Source organism: Trachinotus anak, unplaced genomic scaffold (assembly GCF_046630095.1).
Source record: "Trachinotus anak isolate AG129_WGS33_773 ecotype Australia unplaced genomic scaffold, CSIRO_AGI_Tana_v1 ptg000011l, whole genome shotgun sequence".
In the NCBI taxonomy this organism is placed as follows: Eukaryota; Metazoa; Chordata; class Actinopteri; order Carangiformes; family Carangidae; genus Trachinotus; species Trachinotus anak.
In genome coordinates, this window is record NW_027273862.1 from 16,812,405 (window position 1) to 16,825,171 (window position 12,767).

The window sequence follows — 12,767 nt, forward strand, 5'->3', positions numbered from 1 at the left end:
CAGTACAAGTGAGGCTGATGGGAATGTCATTAATTTAGAAGATACTAATGTTAGATTGAAATTTTGCCCTGATGATGGTGCCAGATGAAAAGTGAACGTCATTAGGATTCATCTTCTGGGCATTATAGATTTCTGTACCAAATTTCAAGAAAAGTACTTAAACAGTTATTGAGATATTTCAGTGTAGACCAAAATGGTGGACTGACTTCCTGGAGCACCATGGCTATCTTGGAAAAAAATCAACAGATTAACTGATAAAGAAAATAATCAGTTGTAGTCTTATTCCTTTAAACCCAGCTAAACACATTACTTTGGGGATTTTTTCAAGTGGAAAACGGCACAGTGAAACATTAGGACAATAGTGCCAGCACTTTCTTAAACACAGTCAATTAGAGCTTGTATGTAACCTCGGCCCAAAAATAATTCTTACTTTCCATCCCTTGGTATCAGCTTTCCCTTCTGACAATGAAAACAGTGCCTCAGAGTTTTTGCCTGTGTGACGCCCCTGTAGTTAACCACTAATTGTCTGCTGCCTTTTTCAAATTAATTACAAGAAACGGGTCATTACTGTCAAGACAGACGTCTGAGTCTTTCATTACTATGGAGGGCTGTATTGTTATCCCCTTCAAAATACAACAATTTTATACAGTTGACTATTCCTAATGGCGCACTCCCCTTGAATGATCAAACCCACCATCTAATTTAAACGGTGACTCATACAATGTGTTTTCCAGTTTGCTGCTGAAGCAGAAAGCATTGCTCACTGCCAAAAAGTTGTAAATTAGCTATTAGGTTTGCAAAAGGACACATGATCCATGTCATTTAGCGGGTGATATCATACTTCATCCAGACTGTGGTACAGAAAAATCACCACTCCATGTTTGATTCTACTTGGTGTTATTAGAAGTCAGGTCCTCACCTCACAGCAATGGAACAATCTCAGCGAGGACAGAAAAACCACTTCTTTCCCTTGTAAACTTAAAACTCGCCTCCTCAAGAAATACCTCATGTCCCCTCTTGTATCCAACCCGTTTCTGCCATATCCTTCAGCAAATATGCTCCTAAATCCTGTCTTTCTTGCGACTAGCCATTCTTCCTCTAATTTCTTTTTGTAGAACTTTTCTGGCAAAGAAGTGATCTCACATTTCAGCAGTGTTTGCTTAGATCTATAATCAGGGCACCTAAGCTAATTTTACTGCTGCCCTCATAATAATTTGCTTTGGATAAGAGCAAAAGCTAAATACCTTTAATGGGTAAGTAATGTGAGTGGAAGTGCTTTATTCATTTATTCATTTTTCTATGTACAGTGGTGCCAGTTACCCAGCAGAGCGTCTAGTGGATTAAAGTGGATTTTGATGGGAGTACTCACAAGGTTATTTCAAAATCTTTTGCGGATATGAAGCATAATAATGATGCAGTTTTATGGTGCAGCAATATGTCAAATAAAATGACAAGAAAATACAAGCTTGAGCTTAATGTTTGGACAGTCAATCTACTTAGTGATTTCATGAACTTTCATCAACCTCTGGTTTGTGTATGATTCACGGCGTGAAAGTACTCCACCCAAAATCTATCTTTAGAGTGTCGAGCACTCACCCCCTGCAGGCTTAGGCGGCTGCATCGTGTTTGTGTTTTTCTTCTTCACTGAGAACAGCAGCAGCTTGAAGTTGTGTCAGTAACAACGGACTCCAAAATTTTCAAAGCCAAAAAAAGGATCAAGATGTACATAAAATATCTCAAACCACTCCTGCAGCATAAAACATTTCTCTGCTGCTCATTCATGTGCTCAGTATAGTTCTTCTGGCTAAATATGATTCCCTGTTATGCTATCACCCTCCTCAAAGCTCTGTATTCTCAGCAAACAGTTTTTTAATAAATTATCAATCCACCTTTACACCCATTTCTAATTGGTAATTGAACTCATTTGAGACTAATATTACCCAGTTAATATAGAAAGACTATAATAAATGGATATTGTGTATCAATACATATTGTATTGGATTTCAAACTAGGCCTTGATGTCAGTATGTGGCATCAAGTGCATTTTTTAATGGTTCCGTATGATGTTTTTTATATAATGCAACCTAACCTTAACCCAGTCAATGGCATGACTGTGCATTTCCACCACAGTGAACTGCAGTGGGGGGGGGGGTAGAAACCTTTTCAGTACAGAGAGTGAGAATTTGCATTAACATAACCACTAACACTGTGTCAACTACTGCCAGTTACGAGCTGAAACACAACATAAACAAATGAAATATGCTAACTACGCTAACCCTTCTGATATATCTGCTAGTCATTGATGTTGGTGCACAACAGACTCCTCTGATTCTGGGTCTGACTGAAGCTCAAACGTGGCTGAGTCTCTCTCTGTCTCTCTCTCTCTGTTACCTCCACTAACCATCTTGAGACACACTCCTGTTAACCTAGCACAAGCAGTGGTGGTGAGCAGGGGAAGCAGGAGAGATAGCACTGATTAGCTATCTAGTTAGAGCTGATATAATTTACAAGTGACATTTGTGATCTCAGGTGATAAAACTGATGGCCAATGGAAAGAAATGAGAAGCAGGTTTTCAATCGGAGACTCATTGTTTTAAAAATAACTCTAAATTCTGAGTGTAAAATCTGCCTCTTTTGTCATTGTGAACTGCATGCAAGAACGTAAAGCTTGACATGGGTAGCATCAGTTAAGTGTTACCCCCTAATTTGCATATAATTAATGTGATACATTGGGATATTTTTGCCTATTAATACCCTTTTAGAAAAATGAAAAGCTAATATTATCAAGTTACATGTTGATTTCCTGCATATAGATTACCTGATGACTACATGATGTTTATGATAAATTTGTTATCACTGATAATAATATATAAGTATTTTACAGTGCCTACATACCATGGATTGTAAGACATGTATACATCCAGCTCTTCCGTGATAGAGCACTATGGGATATGTTACGTCTCAGTGAAGATGATGAACATACTCGAGACACCAGGAGGATTTAAAAAATATGATATGGTCTTGTTTCAGGCTGGGTGGACTGAGATTTGCAGAACTATGAGTTCATGCATCGGGCATGCCATGAGTCATTGCTGCAAGCTGGAGGTGGGGATATGCTGAGATAGGGTGCATTTTCATTATAAACATCATACCCCTTAATAAAAGCTGACAAACATTTGAACACCACTACACGTGGATGTGAAGAGCAGAGCATACCTCTCTAAAAAGATTGTTTTTCTGCAGGATAGCACTGGGTTTTTCCTGTCAGAGGAAGGTTTCACAAAAATTACAGCATTTCTGGCAGTCTTTTTGTCACTACATCTAAAATCAGTTTAGTAGATGTGATGTCTAGACATTATTTTTTTCATTTGTGCTCAAAAGAAAATGTATTTAAAAAATGGCTAGCAAACTGGTATTTTGTATGAAGTATGGGTACCAATGATATTACAAGCATCCTTACAGTTACTGATGTGAAAATGTGGTGACACCTTGTCGATGTCAAACTTGAAAAGAAATGCACCAGCAATAGAAACACATGCTTCTACAGCCTCCTGACAAGATGAGCAGATCCTCAGGAACTTTGTGCTCAATATATTCCTATGATTAACTATGCTGCTTTAGGAATGTTCTTTTTTCATGTTATACTGTATCTGAAGCTATCTGCTTTCATCTCCCAGCACCACCTCTCCTGTGCCCCCAGAAACCTTTACTGGCTTTAAAAAAATAGCCTAATATTTCCCACTGCATTCATTTCACATTTCCTCCGTATTTTGTGATAATAAAACCCTTCACATCAAAGCACAAACTTACTTTTAAGGTGAAGCTTAGCTTCCTCTTTTGCTGTCCAGAGCATAGAGTTGAATCAGTGCACACAATAGGAATATAGTTTCCGCTGTGTGTGTGCAGCATCTCGCCCTGTCTGCTGTCTGAAAAGTGGAGTACATTTCTCATTCTCTTCACAGAAAAGCTGAACCATTTACAGACAATCCTAAGTCAACTTGTATAGGAAGTGAGACAGTATACCTCTCCACCACAGTCCTTCAACTTCTACAAATACACAGTTAGGACAGTTGAGTTAGGTGATGTAATTCTAACAATCAAGACTGTGTTTCACAAAATTGACAACACCTGTGAAAAAATCCAGACTATTCCTGATAATGTTTTTGTATATTTCACAATATAACTAGAATTAAATAGGCAACACAATTCTATAGTGTATTAAATGATGACATTGATGAGAAAATTATGTGGGATCTATGGGCTTGATTAGACTAGTGAGAGGAGGGGGTGGATGTCCCTCGCACTCACATTGGTCATCAGAAAAAGCAGCAAGATAAACAATCATTCAAATGCAAAATATGTTTTTAAACCCACTCACTCACTAATGCAGGGATAACTGAGAACTCTCCACTTCTTTCATATCATTATTTTTCAGTACAATCAATCCTTACTCCTGACCCTATGTCAGCATAGTTATTTAAATAGTACAGAACAATAAACCTACCAAAGACTAATGTTTGAAAGTTAACAAACCATCACTTTAAAAGATAGGTGAAGCCAGCAGTATTAGAGATTCCATGTTGGAACTGACAATCAATTAATAGTTTTTAATTTTTCAAACAAAACATTTTTCTGGTTTGAGCTTCTTAAATATGATAAGATTTGCTGCTTTTCTTTGTTTTCTATAACAGTAAACTAAATATCTTTGGTTTTTTAACTGTTGGTTGCACAAACAAATCTGAAATGTAACCTTTGGCTCCACAAAACTGGAACAGATTTTCTTTCTATTTTCTGACACAGGCCAAACAACAAATCTGATTAATGGATAATTTGAAAAAATGTAGCTGCAACACAGTAACAGAACCCCAGCCCATCGGTTATCCGTTTGCCCTTAAATCTGGTGTAGATGATCATGGTCCCCATAGGATAAATCTTATTTGGGTGACACCCTGACCTTTCATCTAGGGCCACCACTGCTTTGCAGTCCATAGGAAAACTTTTGACAGTGGACTCTGTGGATGATTTCTCTCTGCCACAGACAAAATACCATCCCCAACCCCCCACCTCTATTGTATTGAGATGCAAGAAGAAATCTCTAAGACTAATTACGCCAAAACTATTTGCATGGCTACATGCCACAAGAGGTCAGTCAGAAAAAGACAGTAGAGATTTTCTTGGTTATTTGGAAGAGCTAATAGTTTAAATAGTAAAAATCCAGTGGTTTTTATTAGATTAGCAAGGAAAATGAAAACAGACCGCCAGTGTTGAGGGTCAGTGTTTTACATGCCCATCCATCCTCTTTCTGATTTTGCTGACCCTCACTTGAATCTGAACACTGCCCTTGAACATAAACCACTGATGAAGAATAAATGCATATAAATGTAATTTGTAGGAGACAGGGTTGCATACAGACAGCCAAGTGAACATTCATAGCCTTGAATTATTAATGTACCACTTACCATCACATCCTGTCTAACTAAAAACAAGGAGTTTTCTTGAAGGGTAGAGGTGTTGATGAGTTTTTTCACTGGTTGTTTGTGTTATCTAATTATCCAGGGAATGTTAATGTTGTTGCTTTACATGCACAGCCATGGGCAACCAATGATGTGTTAATTTGGGTTGAATTAAATTTGCAGAAACCGAATAAGTGTTTCAGTAATAAAAAGTATCTGTAATTCACATCCAAAGTCTTTCATAAAGCGTGGATAATGAAATCAAACAGGAAACCATTTAGCAATTCAGGATTCAAAACAATATCTAATGAGTGAATAAGGACATTTTAGAGATTTTGTTTTTTAACAATTTTACATTTATATGCACTAGTCCAAAAGTATTTTCTTCCAAAATGCCACTGTGATTACTGTGATGCTATAGACTTCTACCTCCAGAAGCAACACTATAAAGAATTTAATTCAGCAGTCTTAATGACGAATATCTCTTGGCACGTCTGTACTGGGGATATCCTACCAGTTGCAGCCACTTCAGAGGTGCTTATTTCTAAATAAAAGCCTGCAGTCAGAACACTGACGAGCACAGTTTTGCTGTGTGGATGTGAAATTTAATCCACTGAGAACAAAAATCTTTGTGATGAGGGACTTGACTTATTTTTTTAAATCTAAACAGTTTCCTTCCTCCTCAGAATTGTTGTCATCAGCACAAAAAAGTGTGAATCATTCAGACATGTTGGCATATTATACACACAGCAGCAACTTCAGGGGTGAAACATTTCACACCAGAATCAAGCACGTTGTTACTCTACACAGACGTCTTTATTAAACTATTTACATAGGATTAGATTTTCTAATAAATATCTCAGCTCATAAGGTGCTTACTGAAAAACTTAAAGGTACCCTGTGGAGATTTCTTGAAAACAAACAAAGGTTCAGTTTTACATCAGTGTTACTCATCAAAACACATTGTGTCTATCTTCAAGATGTAATGAATATGATGAGTGCACCTTGTTCCTCATAAAACACTTGCAAAGCTGATTTTCCGACAAATTTGAAACATGTATTGTTTCTAATCATGCTCACTAGCTTGTAGTCTTCTTCTTTCTTGCCTTTCTTGGTGCATCACTGCATATTTTGTCACATTATCACCATCAGTAGATCAGTGAAATAGTGTGAAAACCATTGGTAGGAGTATGTGTATTATCACCCTCCTGCATGTGTGCTTGTGCATGTGCATGAGATAAACAAAACAGGGATCCACTCATAGAAAAACAGTTATAGGTCGAAAGGTCTATAGGTCACCTTTACATTTCTAAATAGAAATAACAAAAAGCCAGATGCAGAACTAAAGTTTTTGACTTGAACTTAAATCTTTCAGGTCCTGTTGGACCACCAATATAAACGTATTGGAGATATATCATTTCAGAAAGATAAATGGTCTTGTGAATTCAGAAATACAGGAATAAAGCTTGGGACAAAGTGTCCAAAATCAAATAGGGGTTAGTATATATTACACAAAGCCCACATTTCAACCAGAATTGGTATTGCAAACAGTATCCACTCTGTACTGAAACTCTGCAACCACAGCTCATCCACGCATGCTGCAGCCACTATCCTCTAACAATACACACAGTGATAGTGATAGCCTGCTATACTTACCTATAATCACTAGGTAGCTGTAATACAATGATATTCATGTAATAATCAAAAAGCAAGAACAAGTATAAACATTATGTAAATTAAACCTGGTATGTTTCAAACAGTTAAGCATTCAACCATCTACTGTGGGTCTTTTTCATGTAATGCCTTGCAGGCAATTAAAATAGTTTTGCAATCAGTTCAAAATGAGCCAGAGTAATGAAGCTAATTAGAGTTATGTGAGCGGACTGATATTTGTTAGAAGTCATGATAGCTTGCAGTTGTATACAGTTAATATGTCTCTATGTTTCTTTTGTTATCCTAAAGGAAACATTGTATTAACACTACAAGTCACAAATCACAGCTTTTTTAGGGTTAAATTATGGTCCAAACAACATTACTGTAGTTAACTATGCTGATTTTATATTGCATGAAACGGTGGTATATCTTATGATTGTACCAGAGGGCTACATAACCTCTGTCAGACAAAAGACTTTCTCATTGATTGTACTATTGGCCTGAGATTACACAGTGGGGTTCAATAGATTTTCAGCAGCATGGGGGTCATGAAACTGAAACAGTGCTGTTCTACAATTACAGACTTAGTCATTATGGTACAACGTTTTGTTATTCATCCTGCATGATTATACAGAACTCTCAGCTTTTGTACCTTTCAAATGGTGGACAAAGTCAAACAGCAGGGAAGAAAGCGAAAAAGTGATGGACCTTTTAAAACTGCTTTATGGTTGTTTTTTCTTTTTTACAATGTTCACCTACAGTGGATATCAGATCAATAAGAAACAGCTGAGTCACTGGTTAATGCTGAGTGAAATTGATCATCTCTTCTGTTTTAGTTTCATTCACTCTATTCTTTACATATAAAGTTATTATAAACAAGATATTACAATTAAGTCCAAAAAGGGAAAAGAAATGTTGAGGCTTAAGTTAAGTGAACCTGTTTTAAAAAATGAACACAGACAGATTTTGTATCTATTTGCACAGATTTTTGTACGACTAGCTGTAATTTGCTGTAAATGTTAAATCTGAGCCAATAAATAAATATCTTTTGTATTTAGGCTTTTAGTAATACTTATATGCATACTTCATACATAAAGAACACTTTCAATAAAAAGTGTATCAGATATGATTAATTTGTTTAAAGCAACAGGTCAAGATTAAAAATTCTTCATGTGTGGATGAATTGTTTTAAATTTTCACTGTGTTTCACATTGTTATGTAAAATGCTCATACAGATAATATGACACATTGTTTATATGGACTAATTGTACAAACTGCATGTCAAATATCTGGGTAAACTCTAATGTGTTAATCATTATTTTGACAGTAATGGTGTTTTGTTCCACCTTTCATAAATACTGTGCACAGAGCCTGAATCATAATTGTTTTTCATAGCCCTCAATGATCCTAATTTCTCAACACAACCGTCCTGGCATCAGTTGACAGTGATGATGTCTGCTATGGTCTTCTACTGATGCATTGTTGCTGGTTGGCTTCACTGGCACACTACCCAGCATTCACAGGTGTTTTAGGAAATCATTTGTACTATAATTCAGTTTAAGGATCCTGTCCAATTTGCTGTGTGTTCTACTGTAGAGTCTGGCTCAAAGGGTCACCTCACACAAAGACTATATCGTATGTGTGCTGAACATCCACCTCCAAGTTTTTTAAAAACAAATCAACAAATTGTAAATTGAAGACAGACAGTCAGTACCATAAGACAGTTGTGACAGGCCAAAGGCTGTGTATTGGTTCTTACTCTGCCATATGTTTTATAGTGGACAAGAACCACACTTTCCATGAACATCTTTCAGCAATTTATTGCAAGACACCACGGATGGCATCATCATACCTTCCCCGCATTGACAAAATCTCATTTGTACAGAGGTGAAGCTACTTCCAGCTAAAACTCTCTCCTCTATAGAATGTGTTGTGCTCCAAGTGCTGCAGTCCATTACTGCAGTGGTACTGCTGCCCTCTTTGACAGATGTATGAACCTTTTCAGTCTCAAAGGCATATATAATGCATAATATATATAATATATATCCATTTGATTAAAAAAAATATGAAGCACATGAAATTGTTAAAGTGGAATTTCAGATGAGATGAGTGTACCCAGCTCAGCTAGTAAGAGATCACTGGAAACTTAAAGGCAGGCAGCTCAGTCTTAATCGGTCTTTGATTGGTCTTTTATTGACATGCCACTTCAAGTACAAACCTAAAGGTTAAATATTTTGAAGTGAAATTAATTTCAGGTAGCACAGTCTTGGGGATTTTCCTAGTCTGTTAAAACTGGATTTAATTTTTTTATATTATAATCTTTAATTTGATGGCATTTAAATGACCATATTTTCAACATGTAACTGCTTTTACGGGATCACACAGTCATATATTGTGGCAGAAGCAGTTAAAAAGTCTTTTTTTTATACACCTTACAGTGATGTGCAGATTTAACAATGAGATGCCACTGCAGTAACTGTTTTGTCTATAGGAAAGTATACAAATTCTGCATTCATAAATAAATATTTACTATAAGTGAAGTCAATTTTATTCATATAGTGCTGAATTATATGAAAAGTTATCTCAGGACACTTTTCATATAGAGCAGGTCTAGACCATACTATAAAGTTATTTACAAGATTCCCCCATGAGCAAGCAACAGTGGCAAGGAAAAACTGCTTTTAACGGGAAGAAACCTTGACTGGAACCTGACTCATGGTGGGCAGCCGTCTGCCGTCTCTCTCTCTCTTGGGGTGAGAGAAAAAGAGACAGAGAGGTGGTAGGGAGGCAGAGAGAGAGGGAGAGAGGGAGCAGGGGGAGGGAAAGAAAGAAAAATTCAGCTTCCACTTTGTGACCAAATGTGAACAGAGAGCAGCGGTTCATTTCACCCTCACACTACCCAGGACAGCCCTTTCAAGCCTCAGCCAAAGCCTGTAGCTGTTGGCCTGGTTTGAGTGTGTCTCAGAGGATCCGTCAGCAGCCAGTCTGTGTGCTGGCAGGTGGTCTGGAGGCATGACCAATGCACTGCAGACAGACAGACATACAGATAGACAGACAGACACTGCTGGGACTCCCTGACACTGCTAATCTGGGGCCAAGCCAGGGTCCTCCAGTCTTGTAGCCCTCAGCTCACTGTGTCACCCTCTGTTTCAAAAGCATTACTGAACTCTAAACTACATTAACCTCAAGGCAAGGGCGAGTTCCTTCAGTCCATCAGAACCAAGCAAGTAAACAACATCGAGGGCAACACTGAACTCAAAGCTGAGAAACAGAGCAATGAACCAAGATGATTCATCAAAGTCTTAATACATGTTTTATAATATATGTGATAAAATCATCAATGTGTCCAGCTATAAACCAGTCAGTGAAGCTATTATCAGACCCAGGAATTCTAAAAGCATATAATTTCTGGAGGAAAATGACTTAGGGGACCAATCTCCCTTCTTTACTGATGATTGCATCTCTGTCATTAGCGAGGATGGATATTTCCACATTCGACGTCCTGTTGTAAGCTTGTCTCCATTTCCTTCTCACATTGCAATCTAGTGAGAGTGAAGCTGAGGAGGAGTTGGCCCTCACTTCTCGCTGCTATTGAACTGTCTGATAGCTGCATTAATGATCTTTGTACAGTAGATGTGAGCTATCATTAGCTATCCCTGGGGGGGGGGGTTGTTCTTTCTTCAGCCCATCTGCTTGTCGTACTGCTGAACTGAACACACACCAAGCAATTTCAGCTCTCAGTCAGAGCTGATGATGGTGTACAAATTAAGTATAGCACTATCAGAACAATATTATGGAAGCCTATAGGGACTATATCAAAATCATGATGTAAACTTGACAATGAAAATGTAATTCTAAAATAGCATTGACATTTTTCGTATATGTGGCCTTGTGTATTATTTGAGTAAAAATGAAAATGCAATAATCTGATTTGCATTTTCATTTTCATTTACTCGTATGTATTGAAAATTAAAACACAATGTAAACAACGTAAGATGATTTTCCACTGATCCAATAAATATTCAGGCCACCTAAAATTCAAAGCTGTTTTTTAGCGGACAATATCCAGATGCAATACCAGAAACAGCACCCCCAGTCTGTTGGATTTTTACTTACATGTCACCATGGTCTTTTGGTGTCAAAATGAAAAATAATGCTACTCCCCGCTTCCACCACTAGGACTACCAGCACAAGCAGCAGCACCAGTTCAAGTGCAATTCCTGATCATCAAATCATTACTAGAGACTTTTCCATTTTCATTTCTATATGGTGATAGAATATAAAAATAACATAAAAATGAAAATGGAAATTGGATTATTACAATTTCATTTCAATTTCTACTCTCATAATACATGTACATACGTGGACAATTATAAAGCTATTGTTGAATTCATTTTCAAGTTTACATTGTCATTTTAATATAGCACCCTGTGGGCTTCCATAATTTGTGACACAGCTAGAGACACAGTACATCTATTTGCTCTGAACAATGTTGGCATTGTCTTCACACATCACTGCTACCAGTAACAATGACTTTGAGTCCTACAAGTCTCACATGTGTTTCTGTGGAATCACCAGGGGATCAAGTGATCATTCAGATCTCAGAATTAATTAGAGATGATTATTTATTCTAACTAGGATGACACAAGAGAGAGCATGTCACAGTGTGTTTTGGGTATACTTGCTAAAGGATAATTTCTTCTACTGTTTTCACTTGTTCCTGTCAAAGCATGCATGTGCTGGCATTACATTAGTTTAGTCAGTACATCTGTTTATAGGGGTTTAAAGAATCATGGCTGATTATATTCTTTCATTTTCTTACTGTCAACAAATCCCATGAAAAGACAAATACCAACAATGAATTGATTCTTCTAACAATTATTTCCTCCATAGTCTGATTATTAGTCTGATTATAGAAAAAACACATAAATTAACAATATTCATTGATTTTAACATTTTATGGTTTTAGTAACCTGGATAGAACTTACATTCTACAATTAAAAACATACATAGTTTTCATAGGCTGGCTCAATTATTCCTAATTTCAGTATATAAAAATGTGATTTTTAAGTCAACAAAGGAAACAAGACTAGGTCAAAACCTAGTGCATGACTTGACCATGTCACTCTGCCGGTTTAAGCCCTTTATCTGTTTTCTTCTCTCCTACTCTCTGTGCTCACATATATAGCGATTTGATACAACAGAATTTCCATTTCTGTTGTCACACAACAGAACAAGTATTAATTAGTGACTGAAACACAGCGCATTAAAACTACATGTTAACCAGCAGTCACATCCAAGCTGCTGCTCTGCACTGCTATGATTTGATAAGTACAACTTAAAAAAAATATATATTAAAGAGTTGCTCAAAAGGTCTGAAAAGTCAGTTAATCTAGCAACAAAGGCACTAAGATGGCAACACAGCTTCTTCACACCAAATCATGTTGAAAGAACAACGACCAATGGGGAAACTCCACTGCTCGGCTAGCCAACCAATGGTGTAATGTAATCACCCTGTAAGTCTGTCAAACAGTCGGTTCGTGACAGACATCCACATTTATAAGACTGGTTGCACAATTGCAGTCCCACCAAAACTTTGATTTTTAATAAAAAATGTCTAATGTCTAATTACTGCAAAAGCGAAAAGAAATTTTCATGTTG

At 37.0% G+C, this 12,767-nt stretch overlaps 1 protein-coding gene across 1 annotated transcript in view; it reads right to left on the minus strand.

Moving 5' to 3' along the window:
* Positions 1 to 12,767, minus strand: part of galnt18b (UDP-N-acetyl-alpha-D-galactosamine:polypeptide N-acetylgalactosaminyltransferase 18b) — an 81,123-nt gene that overhangs the window by 24,470 nt on the left and 43,886 nt on the right. The gene's annotated exons all lie outside the window — the stretch shown is intronic.